Below are 15,781 nucleotides of genomic sequence, written 5' to 3'. Positions count from 1 at the left end.
GGAGGAGAATGAGTCAGGGGGTGGAGTGGGCAGGGCCACCCAGAGGATTCAGAGCCTGGGGCAAAACAGTATTGGTGGCCCCTTCCAGAAAAAAAGTTGCAATACTCTAGAATACTATATTCTCATGGGGGCCCTGCAGGGCCTGGGGCAAATTGCCCCACGTGCCCCCCCTCTGGGTGGCCCTGTCCTCAGCCTCTCTTTGTAGGTCCCCTGCCCCCTAATCATTTTTGTTGCCCTCCCCTACACTCTCTCTAACTTGTTTCTCTAGTGGGAGGGCGAAAACTGGACGCAATGCTCCAGATGTGGCCTCACCAATGCCGAATAGAGGGGAATAGTCACTTCCCTCCATCTGCTGCCAATACTCCTTCTAATCCAGCCCTGTATGACCAGGTACCCATATTGAATGCAGACCCACCAATATTTGATCAATTGGTTACTGTCCATTCAGGAGGTTCTTTCCTACCTATTCATAAATAATGAAGATGCTCTAAGCAGAGGGGAGAGAGCTGTCCCGTCCGTGTAGTTAATCCATCTCCCGGAGAGGTGGTAGCTACGTCACTGGGGGAATCTATGTGGGTGGGTGTGCAAGCTGTGGTGTCTCCATGCATCTATAAGTTTAATGAAACCCTATTTTTAAAAGCACTGTGGTCTGGGAAGAGAACAGGAGATGTCTGAGGCAGAGCCTGACCTTCAAACTCTTTAAGATCACTGACTTACTTTCATAGCAGTCATGGGGGTATAGCTCAGTGGTAGAGTGTTTGACTGCAAATCAAGTAGTCCTTGGTTCAGATCCAAATGCCCCCTTACGCACTTCTTCCTTCAACAAATGTAATTGCATTTCTGTTATGTTCACGAGTTCCACTGAGTAGGGGTCCTTGAAATGAATGCAAACGCTCAATATCTTCCTGTGCAAATGCATATAAACCTAGCAAACATGTGCCTCCACTGAAATCAGTTCAAATCCTCTAAAGGATTAAAGAATCCTTATTGAGGTTGCAGGAAAAAAACATCCTGATGTGTAGAAAGAATAGTACATATGGCAGGCAGCCAGCTTGGCTTAACAGTGAAATCCTTGCTGATCTTAAACGCAAAAGAGAAGCTTACAAAAAGTGGAAGATTGGACAAATGACCAGAGAGGAGTATAAAAATATTGCTCAGGCATGCAGGAGTGAAGTCAGGAAGGCCAAATCACACTCGGAGTTGCAGCTAGCAAGAGATGTTAAGAGTAAGAAGAAGGGTTTCTTCAGGTATGTTAGTAACATGAAGAAAGTCAAGGAAAGTGTGGGCCCCTTACTGAATGAGGGAGGTAACTTAGTTGACAGAGGATGTGGAAAAAGCTAATGTACTCAATGCTTTTTTTGTCTCTGTCTTAACAAACAAGGTCAGCTCCCAGACTTCTGCACTGGGCAGCACAGTGTGGGGAGAAGGTGACCAGCCCTCTGTGGAGAAAGAAGTGGTTCGAGACTATTTAGAAAAACTGGAGACCAGCACATGTCCATGGGGCTGGATTCGCTGCATCCGAGGGTGCTAAAGGAGTTGGCGAATGTGATTGCAGAGCCATTACCCATTATCTATGAAAACTCATGGCGATCGGGGGTGGTCCCAGATGACTGGAAAAAGGCCCATCTTTAAAAAAGGGAAGAAGGAGGATTTGGGGAACTACAGGCCAGTCAGTCTCACCTCAATCCCTGGAAAAATCATGGAGCACATCCTCAAGGAATCACTTCTGAAGCACTTAGAGGGGAGGAAAGTGATCAGGAACAGTCAGCATGGATTCACCAGAGCAAGTCATTCCTGACTAACCTAATTGCCTTCTATGAGGAGATAACTGGGTCTGTGGATGAGGGGAAAGCAGTGGATGTGTTATTCCTTGACTTTAGCAAAGCTTTTGATGTGGTCTCCCACAGTATTCTTGCCAGCAAGTTAAAGTATGGGCTGGATGAATGGATTGTAAGGTGGTTAGAAAGCTGGCTAGATCGTCAGACTCAATGGGCAGTGATCAAAGGCTCTATGTCTAGCTGGCAGCCAGTTTCAAGAGGAGTGCCCCAAGGGTTGGTTCTGGGGCCAGTTTTGTTCAATATCTTCATTAATGATCTGGAGAATGGCGTGGACTGCACCCTCATCAAGTTTGCAGATGACACTAAACTGGGAGGAGTGGTAGATATGCTGGAGGGTAGGGTTAGGATACAGAGGGACCTAGACAAATTAGAGGACTGGGCCAAAAGAAACCTGATGAGGTTCAACGAGGACAAGTGCAGAATCCTGCACTTAGGACAGAAGAATCCCATTCGCTGTTACAGACTAGTGACCGAATGGTAAAGAAACGGTTCTGCAGAAAAGGACCTAGAGATTACAGTAGACGAGAAGCTGGCTATGAGTCAACAGTGTGCCCTTGTTGCCAAGAAGGCTAACGGCATTTTGGGTTGTATAAGTAGGAGCATTGACAGCAGATGGATGGATGTGATCATTCCCCTCTATTCGACATTGGTGAAGCCCCGTCTGGAGTACTGTGTCCAGTTTTGGGCCCAACACTACACGAAGGATGTGGAAACCTTGGAAAGATTCCAGCAGAGGGCAACAAAAATGATTAAAGGTCTGGAGCACATGACTTATGAGGAGAGGTTAAGGGAACTGGGTTTGTTTAGTCTGCAGAAGAGAAGACTGAGGGGGGATTTGATAGCGGATTTCAAGTACCTGAAAGGGGTTCCAAAGAGGATGGATCTAGACTGTTCTCTATCGTACCTGATGACAGAACAAGGAGTAATGGTCTCAAGTTGCAACAAGGAAGGTTTAGGTGGAATATTAGGAAAAAACTTTTTCACAAGGAGGGTGGTGAAGCACTGGAATGGGTTACCTAGGGAGGTGGTGGAATTTTCTTCCTTAGAGGTTTTTAAGGTCAGGCTTGACAGAGCCCTGGCTGGTAAGATTTAGTTGGGGATTGGTCCTGCCATGAGCAGTGGATTGGACTAGATACCTCCTGAGGTCCCTTCCAACCCTGATATTCTATGATTATATGATTAAATGTTCTGATGGTCTCTTCTGGACATAAAATCGAGTAATTTCTGAAAAACTGAGTGTAGCATTGGGAGCAACGTCTGATGTTTTACTGTCTAGCCTACTTGCTTCCATGAACGAACGCTCCTTGAGTGTGGTGATTCACAGGGAGAAGCTCAAACCTCCAAAGTACCTGGCCAGGGGCAGGACATTGGCACAGCAAGGGAGGGGTGTAGCAGTGACATCACGAAGGCCTTTTACAGGACCTCACATTATTGGTCAAAGACTATTGGTGGGGAGGTGGTGACCTCACAGAGAGATTCTGACATCATCAAGGCAGGAGAGCGGCAAGGGGCCAGGGAAACCTCAGAGACCCCTGTGGCTTTACTACAGCAAATTTCCTTCTCCAGGTCTGTCTTTGAGGACTGAGAGAGTATTCGGGGTCACGGACGTGAGCGCCAGGAGGAACCTCTTTCGGGTTTTCTCCTTCTCTTGTAGTGATTTTACTAGAAAACAGCCATCCCTGTTTAGAAGTTAAGAGCCTCCTGGAGGTTTGAAACCTGTTCAGTCTGATCCATCTGGTGAGAGTTGAATTCTAGGCATGGAAAACACGAGCTTAAGGAGGCAGAATTTTATTCCACAGCTGGGATTTTGTCCCTTAGAATCAGTGGGGACATAAGGGTTTGTCCTTTTTGTTTCACCTTTTCCTCCATCCACCCTCCCTCCCTCGTTTCTCTTCTTCTCTTGCTTCTTTTCTCCTTTTTCCTATTCCCCTCCCAACACCAGGAGGTATGCTTGTGTGTGTGTGTGTGTGTGTTGCGGGGCAGTGCTCTGTAGCTCCCACTGTGGGAGGTTCACCGAAAAATGTGGGGCTGAAATAGTGCTTGGGCAGTGATCCCCACCAGTGACCTGGGCCATCCTTCGGGCTCTCTGGGCTCATCTTCAGCCTCCCATCCTCAGTCTCTACACTGATTGGCTGAGCAGTTGGTTATTGACAGGGAGGAGACTCAGGTCCTTGTTGGTCTCTTTTAAGACCAAGGTAATAAGTCAGAACCAGTTCTATGTTTGGTGAATTTTGCTGCTTCTCTGCATTAATGGTCTCTGAGCAGTTCATGATTCTCTCTAACATTGCAGTTCTCCTCAAATACTTGCTGAATAATTACTGTCTCTATTGTTGGTCTGGAGCTCATTTGAGACCACTTTATTCAGGTCATTGAATGTCAGAAATTCAAGATCCGATGGTTATTTTGAAAATTAGGGCTCTTGTGTCCTATTCCGAACTCTCCCACCGACTGCCTGTGTAACCTAAGACAAGTCAATTCTCCTTTCTCAGCCTGAGCTTCTCCCTCTTTCAAGTAGGGATAATAATGATCCACTCCTACCTACCTCATGGTGCGTGGAGGCAGGGCTGGTTCTAGGTCTTTTGCTGCCCAAAGCAAAAAAAAATTTTGGCTGCCCCCACCCCATCCCTGCCCCCCCCACTCCCCTGCTGCCCAAGCCCTGGGCTTTCCCTCCCCACCTGAACCCCCTGACACTCCAGCTCTGGGCCTCCCCCCAACCGGATCCCCCTGCTGTCCCAGCCCTGGGCTCTCCCCCCCCACACCCCGTGCTGCCCCAGCTCTGGGATCTCCTCTTCCCCCCTCCAGTGCTCCCCCACCCACACACACTCCTGCCGCCTCAGCCCTGGGCTCTGCCCCCACCACCCGCACCACCTGCCGCCCCAGTCCAGCCTGACTGGCTGTGTGACCTGAGACAAGTCAATTCTCTTTCTCAGCCTGAGCTTCTCCATCTTTCAAGTAGGGATAGTAATGATCTGCTCCTACCTACCTCACGGTGGGTGGAGGATGGGGATCCATTGGAGAGTGTCACTAGGAATAGTGCATAATATAATGTATCCTATCACATTTACTCAGAGCAGATGATCACATAATAGAATAGCTGAAATAGTCTATTTGATTTGTATGTTTTTATTTTGAAATTGTTAAAAGCAGCAACGACGTAGCTCAGACTGAAGCATCTTATCTAATGTTTGAGATCTAAGTGTCTCCTCTTTGTATTCGAGGAGACAATTTAACACACTGTGACAAACAGGAGATGATTTTGTTTTGCAACAAAATACTTTTGCAAAGAACTTTCATCCCACTTGTTATGATTTTGAGAAACAAACTGATTTAGTCTGAATGGGATTTTCTGACAGAAATGGTTTCAATGAAATTTCCTCACCATCTCGATTCCTGGGCTCTATCCCTACCTCTAAGGAGGAGAGGGAGGGTTTGTCTATTAGAACAGGAGTCAGGACCGCTGGCTTCTCTTTCTGGCTCTGCCACCACCTTTCTGTGTATGCCCTTGGGTAGGTCACTTCCCTTCTCTGTACCTCAGGCTCCTCCCCGTCTGTCCAATGGGAACAGGGACAGTTCTCGAACTCTGGGCAGTTGTGAGCCTGAGTGAGATAAGGTGTGTTAAAGCCCTCTGTGATGGAGAAAGGGGAGTTTCACAGTGTTTAGCACCAAGGAATTCTAAAGTTTGCTAAAGTGTCTAGTCTGTGGAAACAAGAAATGGTCGGGCCCTAACTTTTTAAAAGCCCATTCAGGGATGTGAGTCCCTGTCTTTTCGGTACCTGGGGTTCTTTGCCAGCAGGAGAGAAGAGGTTCCTGCCTCCGTTTTTGTGGCCTAAACAAACCCGGTGTTGTGGCCCAGTTCTCGTCTGAGATCCCTGAAAAAGAACATCTTCCCACCCATGATCAAGACAGGACCTATCATGCTAGTTACATTTTAATAAGACCAAAGCCTCCTCAAACCCTGTGTCACAATCACTGGAATGACTTTACCTTGATATTTTACCGGCCGCAGACACAAAGCGAGTCAAATTACAGTTTCTCTTCAGCGTCAGTGCACACACAAGAATCCGGAGGCTTTTCATTCCTTAGGTTCTTCTGCCATTTCATTTCTGTCCTCTTCCAAGATTTATCATTGTGCAAAGCAATATTTGGCCTTGGGAGTGTCCCCTCTGGTCCTGCCTGCTGCCTATAGGAAATTAAAAGGGCCCAGAGATCCCTGCCGCCGCCACCACCACCAGCACAAGGGGGCTAAGGCAGTTTCCTGCTCACCCTCGCTCCGTGTGGCACGCCACCCCCAGAAGCAGCTGACACGTCACTGTAGCCCATAAGGTGTGTGTGGGGGGTCTCCCCGAATGCCAACTCTGCCTACTGTGGCAATGGGACCTGTGGGGTGGAGTCTGCTGGCAATGGTGCACAGAGACACTCCCAGCCCTCCTGGTTAGAGGCTGCTTCCAGAGAGGGGTGCACATTGCTTTTGGGAAATGCTTGAGGTAAATGCTGCACCCCTCACCCTCTCCTGCACCCCTCACACCCTGCTCCAACTCAAACCCCATATCCACACCCAAACTCCCTCCAAGACGCTGCCCACCACAACCACTCCTGCACCCCAACCCTCTGACTGAGCCCAGACCCTGCACTCAAAGTGTTTCCCAGAGCCCAACACCTCCCTCCCACACCCAAACTCCCTCCCAGAGCCTCACACAGGTGTGGGGTGGGGCAGGACTTGGTCCCATTCTGGGAACCACCAAAAATTATACAAACCTGCCAGCTCTGTCCAGCCCAACCTTCTGCTGATGCACCTCAGCCCACACCCGTGCAGGGTTTAAAGCTTTCATTGCTTAAATTCCAGGACACTGAGGGATTTCAGCTCCCCTTTGCCCAGAGGGAAACCACCCCACTCCCAGCCAGGTTCTTGTCCATGGGATCACTGTAGGGGGGCTGGGTCCCTCTGGGTCTTTTCTCTCTCTAGGACAGGCCAGGGTGCAATAACTGGGGCATCTGAGCACCCAGGACCCTCTGTGGGGCTGCCATTCCCCTTCCCCTTCTGTGGTCCCATCTGTCACTGACTCCAGCCTTTTTTCTATCCATCGTCAGCACCATCTCAAGCCAGCTGCACCCGCCTCAAAAAGTCATTGTCCCCTGGTGGGTGTAAATCACTGACCTCTCTCCTCTCTGAGCACTGACAGCCCCTCTGTTTCCTTGCCTCTCGGGCTGTGCAGATGGGACCTTTCCCTCCAATGCTGGAGGATTCGCCCTTCTCATCTACCATTGTCCCAAGCAGCACAGCGAGTGGGAATCTTAAACATACCGAGGTGACTTAGGAGCAGAAACTCCCCCAGGACCTTCCATGCAATTGTCCCTTGCCCCTCAGTGAGCAGGATTGAAGCTCGGGCAAGGAGCCTGGTGGGCCACATCCCCTCTGGGCATGAGCAAAGCAGCAGGATGAAAAAGAAACCTGGAGATGTGGGGGATTGAACCCAGGGCCTCATACATGCAAAGCATGTGCTCTACCACGGAGCTACAACCCCACCTTGGCCTGGTCCTTGCTCTGAGGGCCAAACCTGCTGTCCTGGAGGTTGGTGGTTCATGGGGAACACTTTGCGGCAGGGCCGGATTCTATACAGCAGAGGAGGAGAGAGAGTGCATGCCCTGGACCCAGGGTTCAGCGATACAAGACTCAGCCTTCATACTGCATTGGCTGGGTGCAGGGGTGAAAATAACTTACAGTACTTACCGGTACTGCGGGAGTCCTGAGGGGGCGTGGCCTCATCCAGAAGAGGCGTGGCATCTCAAGAGTTAAAAGCCCTGGGGAACCAGCTGTGGCTGGGAGACCGAGAGCCTTTAAATTAACCAGAGGCTCCTAGCTGAAGAGGGGGCTGGGAGCCCCCTGGGGCTCATGGAGCAAATTAAAGGGCCTAGGCCTCCAGCCACCAGGAGAACCCCAAGCTTTGCGGGACTGGGGCAGGGATTTAAAGGGCCCAGAGCTCCTGCCGCTGAGGGGAGCCCCGAGCCCTTTAAATCCCGGCCCCAGCCCGGTCACCAGAGCCTCGGCCAGGATTCAAAGGACTCTGGGCTGCCTGCAGCAGCATGGAGCTCTCAGCCCTTTAAATCTCAGCTGCAGCTGGGATTTAAAGGGCTCTAGGCTGCCCGCAGCGGCGGGGAGCTCTGAGTCCTTTCAATCCCGGCCCCAGCCTGGCCGCCAGAGCCCTGGCCGTGGGCAGTCCAGAGCCCTTTCAATGCCCGCCATGGATGCCAGTGTGGTCCAACACGGCGTACTGGCTCTTACCAGTACACCATACCAGACTGGACCAGCTTACTTTCAGCTCTGGGTGGGTGGGTGGTGCTGCAATCCCCTGCTAGAAAGTAATGTTGGTGGGGGACTCTGTGAGCAGCTCAACACCGAACCCTGGTGGCAGACGCTGTGTGGGGGACTCCAGGTGTTTCTAGGATCCACTATTTCCACCTGCCTGTAAAATCCGGTTTTCCCCAGCACATTCACTGCAGTGCAATTGAGTCAGTGTTTCCATGGCTGCACAACAAAGAATAGCTCCCAGTTTCCTCTCTGTCTGCAGCAGGATTAGCCTGTGTCGGTGGTTAATGAGGTGGATCTTGTAGTTTGTTATTCATTCCCCACCTTGAAAATTCAGACAGTCCCTTTCCTACTCAAATCCCCAGCACCTCAGTGACCCTGGTAGCAGAGATTGGGTTTTCCCTGAGGGCCTGAGATTTTCAGGGGTCTTTTTCCCTCCAGCTGGAGTGAACTCAGCTTTTCCCCATCCCAGACATTCCATGAAATGACAACAGCAGTATAAAGAAAGAGGGGAGGGAACGTCTCACGGCCAGGGCTGGATGTGCCCAGGGCCCCCTGCTTGGCCATTGTTTCCATGGAATTTGGCCACCTGCTTTGCACAAGGGACAGAGAAAGATCCTGCTGTTCCTGTGTCTGTGCAAAGAAAATTGTGCTTCGGTATGAAAGAGAGGTGGGAAATGGCCCCATGATGGGACAATATCCTCAGGATTTAGACCTAAGGACTCAGGTTGAGAACTGATTTAACTCCACTTATCTGGGATTTAACAAATTCCCTTCCACAGAGACACTGGGAACTTGTGACCTTGATCCAGACTCTGCAGCTTCAGGCTGCTTTAACTCCTGGTAAAAACCTGAACTTGATTCCAAGAAAGGAGAGAGGAGAAGCCTGAAGTTGCCTTTGGTCCAAGGCTGGGATCTCCTGGATGGGTAGAAACGTCCTTCCCTGCTACCAGGGGACAGCAGCTACTGGAGACATAGCAGAGCTCAGAGGAAGGCGGGTTGTTGAATGCACTTTATGTGCACAGGACCCCACTAACTCTAAATCCCCCACTGTAGCAGGAACTTAGAAAGTCAGACCTCGGTCAATGGCAGGACTGGGCTTTGAAAAACAGATTTTTTTTCCTCCCCGTCATGAGAAAGAAAGTAAGAGCTGGCAGCTCTGGTGCAGAAAACCAAGTTTTCCTCTGGCTGCAGAGCTTCCAACCAGGTGCAGACTACTAGTGTCTCCTGAAGGGGGGGGGGCACAATGTCAAGGTTCAGCCCCATCCCCTTGCAATCAACAGCCCCCTCAGCTGTGAACAGTGCAGGGAGAAGAAGCAGCAAAGGCAGCCCCTCTCCATTCACCCCTGCAGCAGCTGCTTTGCAGGGAGGGGGCCTGGCAGCACCACATAATGCAGCAGGCGATAGCTAACCCAGGTGGGGCACATGACCCCGCACACGCCCTCTGCAAGTGTTGCCTCTTAAATTAGGAACACTGGTGAGTTCAGGGCACAGCTGCACACCCAGAAGAAAGCCCAGAACAGCACACCCAGGGTGAAGTGGGTGCTAACGCCTGGCATTAAATCAGAAACCTTTAGATCTTCAATCCGATGCACTCCCAGCTGAGCTACTTTGGCAAGGACCAGGCCCACCAGGAAGGCTTAATACACGAGCCACAGCACATGCTGGGAAGATTTAAATCTGGATGTCACAACGCAGGAGCCAAGCAGTGGACTTGACCTGGAGGGGCAGGCTGGGGTTTCCTGTATCCCATTCACTCAAGCCAGCACCTGCCCCCTCACAAGCTGTCACTGGCACCCCCAGGTCGGCAAGAAAGGAGCAGCGGTTCTCACTGGAACAACTCCTCTCGCAGGCTTCTCCCAAGCCTAAAACAGAAAACCATCTTGCCAGAAAGCAGCCTACTCGTGTCATAGTATAATTCCCAAATCTGGACTTTAGCGTCCAGGATATGGGTACTAGCATAAAGTCCTCTAAGCGTAATTACCAGCTTAGATTCTGTAGCGCTGCCACCAATCAGGAATTTCTAGGGCCTGATACCCTCTGGTTCCCCCAAAACCTTCCCAGGGGACCCCACGACCCAGATTCCTTGAGTCTCACAACAAAGGGAAATAAACCATTCCCTCCCACCTCTTTACCTCCTCCCAGATCTTTCCTGCCTGGGTACACTAGGAGATACCATGATTCAATTCCTTGAAACACAACACAGAGAGATCAAGTTTCTCTCTCCCCTTCTCCCAGAGGCAATACAGATTCAAGTTCCGTGAATCTAACACAAAGAGGAAATTTACCTTTCCCTCCCTGCTTCCCCCTCACCCAGAGGCAATACAGATTCAAGCTGTGTGAATCTAACACAAAGAGGAAATTTATCCTTCCCTTCTCCCCACCAATTCCCTGGAATATACAGACTCAATTCCCTAGAGCCTCAACTGGGAAAAAAAAATCAAACAGGTCTTAAAAAGCAAAACTTTTAATAAAAAAGAAAGAAAAAAAGTAAAAGGTTTATCTCTGCATTTTAGATGGTAAAAAGTTACAGGGTCTTTCAACTTATAAACAATAGAAAGAAACTTTCTCCAGCAGAAACACAATTTAAGCTATTCCAGCAAGTACACATATGCAAATGGAAAAAAAACAAATTAAATGACTATGGCCGCCTTTTCTTACTTACAATTCTGAATAGATAAGAGACTGTAGCAGGGAGATTGGCAGAAACCTGTTTGCACCTCTAGCCCCTTCCAGGACCCAAAGAGAAAAAGCCAAACTCAAAACCCACAAACAAAGGCTTCCCTCCACACGAGATTTGAAAGTATCTTGTCTTCTGATTGGTCCTCTGGTCAGGTGTTTGGGTCCCTGTTTGTTAACCCTTTACAGGTAAAAGAGACATTAACCCTTAACTTGTTTTCCTTCCACCCAGAACCCCACATCTTTTCCTGGGCTGCAAGTAGCCACCCCTGGGATGCCAAGAGGTAGAAACAAGATTCTACCTCCCAGCAGCCAAGTGCACTTCCATGGGTTCCACTGGCCTAATTCCTCCAGCTTCCCCAGGCTGACGCCAAGGTATTTTCTCCACTGATATCACCACCCTCTATCGTGCGGGGGTTGGGGTTATCCAAGGGACAGGCCAGTGGCAGAAGGAGGAGGCCTTGCTGGACAGCAAGGGGAGCTGGGAAAGGAGGCCACTACGTTTCTGCCTGGTTTTTGGGCTGAGGCCCTTTTGCAGATTAGGCAAATGTGAGAAACACCATGCTACAGAAACTCCATTACAGTGCGCTGTCCTGTCCTGCCCCGCCCTCAAATTCCCTGCACTTTGGTGGTGCTCATCCTGGCACACACTGAGGGGAGAACCTGGAGAAAATGGCGGCAGCTCTTCGATGGGTCAGCTGGCAGAGCAGAGGACTGGAGCTGGCACTCAGCAAGTTGTCCTTACATCGCCCGTGTGACTCCAGCTTGAGGGGGAGCTGCTTTTTCTTCCCCTTTCTGAGAAAGAGCAAGAGAAGTAAGAAAGTTCAGGAGGGCCAACTGGCTGCAGAAGCCAATACTGCCTTTTCCTGCTGCATAGCCTGAAAGAAAGAACGTGCATTAGGTAAAGGGACTGCTGTGTTGCCAGGAAACAGCCCACAGCTGCACCGAGAGGGATCGAAGAGGCTGCTGAAGCCTGGGATTGAACCACAGATCTTTAGAGCTTCAGTCTAACGCTCTCCCAACTGAGCTAATTCAGCACCTATAGGGGCCTCTTTTGGGCTGCTGCTTCTCACCTTGAAGCTTATTTTCAACAAACCAGCTCTCCAGTCATCACTGGCCAATGCAGGAAGGACAGCTCTTGCTATTTTAGCACTCAGAAATGTCATCAACTAGTCTCTGGATCTATTGAATGCTGCACTTCAGTTCATGGGGGAAAGGCGAGAGACACAGCCTTTGAACAAAAGGCCTGGAGTTAACATCCTAACGCTGTCTCCTACTGTAACACTATTTAATACTGGCCAACCCTGTGCTGGTGACAGTTCCATTTCTAGGTGTTTGTACATTTCAGTTACTGTGAAAATTAAAAACGTTTCCTTATGCTTAGAGGAAATGAATTTGTTTTATTTTCTTATATATGGCATGAATAAATACAGATTTACACATCCTAGCATGAAAATGTATGGTCTAATATGATCGAGAAAATCATGCGTCCAGATTGTGCATTGAAATCATGATATGAGCTACAAATGCAATAAAAAATAAGGTATTCAATGGTTTAACATATGGAGCAGGGGTAGGCGGCACCGAAGACACTTCTTGCCTTGAGTAGGGAGTAGCTCAGACCTCCAAACGGCCTGGCCAGGAGCAGGACATTGACAAAGAAAGGGAGAGGTGTGGCAGTGACATCATAAAGGCCTTTTGCAGGACCTCAGACTATTGGTCCAAGGCAGTGGGGAGATGGTGACCTCACAGAGAGATGCTGACATCAGCCAGGTAGGACGGGACAAGGGGCAAGGGAATTCTCAGAGACCCCTGTGGCTTTGCTTCGCTTCAGCAAGTCTCCTTCTCCAGGTCTCTCTTTGAGGACTGAGAGAGTATTCGGGTTCACGGACGTGAGCGCCAGGAGGAACCTCTTTCAAGTTTTCTCCTTCCCTCTTAGTGATTTTACTAGAAAACAGCCATCCCTGTTTAGAAGGTAAGAGCCTTCTCGAGGGAAGGGGTGTCATGGGGGTGTCAGAGTTTAGATGCCAATGCCCCACCGCCCCCACTGTAAGGAAGCTCCTGCCACCTGCTCTATGTTTGCAGGGTGGGAGTGAGCAGGATCCAAGGCAGAGATTTGCTCCTGGCTGCCGGAGCAGAGCAGCAGGCTCAGCTGTCAGAACTTCCTGGAGCTATGAAAGGGGAAGTCTCCATGGCTCTGTAGCAGAATGCAGGGCAGGTGAGCTCACAGATGGCATTGTGGGATACTGCTGGAAGCCAGTTATGGTTATATAATGAACGGCAGCATCTAAACTGGCACTCTGTCTCTTTAAGTTTGCTGCAAAAAGCTCTAGGCCTCTCGTCGAGGTGGTTTTATTTTGTCACCAAAACAGGGCAGTTTTGTGGCCAGACGTGGCATTGCAGTGTATGCACCAGCCAAAAGCTGGTGACCGAGGGAGCGTTGTGTGTTTTTCACGCACCTCAGCAATGTGATGATGCTAAAATAACTTTGTAGTGCAGACCTGGCCAAAGATTCACACACACACGCACAGCTTGCAAGGAAAACCTCATCTGCTCCTCTGCTTTGCAGAATCCAAACACAAGCAAAGCTTGTCAGGGCCTGGTGGAGATGTCAGTGAGTCAGGTGTGGTCAGACACTGTGTTTTAGCTACATGCAGGCACCATGGCTCAGCTGGTTAAAACAATTACCTTATAAGCAAGGGATTTTGAGTTCAACTCCCAGTGGTGCGTGGGGGAGTAGCTTTTGGGGCACCTGGTATTGGCTACTGTCAGCAGACAAGATTCAGAGCTAGATGGGCCTTTGGTCTAGCCCAGTGTGGTTTTTCTTATTTTTTAAATTATGCTCACAGCCACTGATAATAGAGTTACTGAAAGTTTGGGAGTTAGGAGCTGATAGTTTAGTGGTTCAGTCCCCTTGCAGATGACCTCCTCCCTCTGGGAGAAGGGTAGATTTGATCTCTCACACCAAATGCTCATTGTGGCTGCCAGAATCTGTGGGCAGCTCGTTTAGTTTGCATCGAGGGTTGAGTCCTGCTTTGTGCCCAGTGTCTGAGAATGAAAATCCTAAACCGCCCTTTGAAATAACAAATGCAGCAGGACATGTCATTGTCCCTGTCCCAAAGCAAACAGACCAGTGGAGAAATGCCATTGAGTCCACGGTAATACTCCACTGCCGTTTTACCTTTTTGGCTTGCTAAACTCCCTCCCAACCTTGTGGGGTCCCAGACCCCGGTATTGAGCCTGAGCCGAGACGTCTACACTGCAAATTTACCACCCCACGGCCCAAGCCCCAGGAGCCTGAGCTGGCATGGGGCAGCTCTGGGTGTTTCATTACACTGTGGACATAGGCTAGCATTACGTCTACACAGCCATTAACACACCCAAGTCACTATTCTCAAACCCTGGGTCAGCTGATTCAGGCTTGTGGGGCTTGTGTTGCAGGGTAATAAAATTACCGTGTAGACACTTGCACTTGAGCCCAGCCTCCGAGACCCCACGAGGGGTGAGGGTCTCCGAGCCTGGGATCCAGTCTGAGCCCAAATGTCTGCACTGCAGCTTTTAGTCTCACAACCTGAGCCCCAGGAACCCAAATCAGATCATCCAGGCCAGCCGGGCCACAGGGATTTTATCTCAGTATTGCTGCACTCTCAGGGTACGTCTACATTGCAAACCCAGGGTTAGCAGAAGTCATGTCAGCAGCCCCAACAGATAAACCTAAACCACGAGGAAAAGATCCACCCACAAATAAGCTGGGCATTGTCCTTTTCCCTACGGTTCGTAAGTCCAGCAACCAAAAGTCATTTAACATGAGCCATCCCCTCTCTGCACCCCACTCACAGCTGTTGTCCTTAGTCAGTGCAAGCCCAGAGGTGCCTCTGTAGAGTTCATCTGCCATCCTGGGTTGAAAAGGGGGAAAATAAGAAGGCACCGTACTCACTATGTTGTCTAGGGACTCACTCACCCCTCCATAGCCACCCTGTCCTAAATTTGGTCTAATACCTAAATTTTACTATGAGGACTCAGACCCCAGCCCACTTGGCTTTGGCACCAATGTCCCCTGCCTAGCGAGTGCTATTGAATTGAGGGTGAGTCCCTCCATCGGGATCTGCCAGGCACAGTTCTGCTGCCCTCGATTCACACAACAAGGAAAACAACCCTTTATTTCTCCTGTCCCAATAACAAGGAGGCTGGGAATCCAACACCAGCCAAAAGTGATCATTTTGGCAAGCAACCCAACATATTTCCAACATACAGAAAAATCCACATGAAGACTCATACACGAAACCTTGCAAGAAAATCTTCCTGAGGGAGTCTGAAGCACCTGCTGCTGGAGGGAAGGAAGGAGCTGTGGGCTGGGACTGAGGAGCACTGGGAATAGGAGGGGGCTTTGGGTTGGGATTGAGGGGCACTGGGAATAGGAGCGGGCTGTGGGTTGGGATTGAGAGGCACTGGGAATAGAATTGGGCTGTGGATTGGGGCAGAGGAGAAGGGTGAAAAGGAGCAGGCTCTGGTTGGGAGTGAGGAGCATTGAGCACAGGAGGGACTGAGGGTTGGATCTGAGGGGGATTGCGAATAGAGGGGACATGGGTTTAGGCTGAAGAGTATCCTCATTTGGGGTTCCAGCACGATGGGGAAGGCAGCAGGCGACTCTAATTTCTTAGAGATATTCTGTGTGTGTGTGTGCAGGGGAGGAACATGCTCTATGCTCAGAGGCCTTTATTCCTCCAGGCTGTGAGGACAGGGGGGATGTCAGGAAGTTGCCCCTTCAATTCCCACCCCCACAATGGCCCTTCTTAGGAAAGGCAAAATCCTGAAGAGAAAAAACAAGATAAAAGACGACTCCAGAAAGACTGATTTTTAAAGATATAGTGAGCAGTTCATCACCTGACTAGGGACTTGAAGTCTGGACTCTCAGATTATCAGTCTGCTGTACTACCAACTGAACTACCCAGGCTCACCA

At 49.9% G+C, this 15,781-nt stretch overlaps 1 non-coding gene across 1 annotated transcript; it reads left to right on the top strand.

Moving 5' to 3' along the window:
* The first annotated feature begins 732 nt into the window (after positions 1-732).
* Positions 733-804, top strand: TRNAC-GCA (transfer RNA cysteine (anticodon GCA)). Its single transcript has one exon. It is a non-coding gene; the product is annotated as a tRNA-Cys (tRNA).
* Positions 805-15,781: the final 14,977 nt, after the last annotated feature.

Source organism: Gopherus flavomarginatus, unplaced genomic scaffold, assembly GCF_025201925.1.
Source record: "Gopherus flavomarginatus isolate rGopFla2 unplaced genomic scaffold, rGopFla2.mat.asm mat_scaffold_204_arrow_ctg1, whole genome shotgun sequence".
Lineage (NCBI taxonomy): Eukaryota > Metazoa > Chordata > Testudines > Testudinidae > Gopherus > Gopherus flavomarginatus.
The sequence above is the reverse complement of the archived record's forward strand: the minus strand, read 5'-3'. Positions and strand labels throughout refer to the sequence as shown.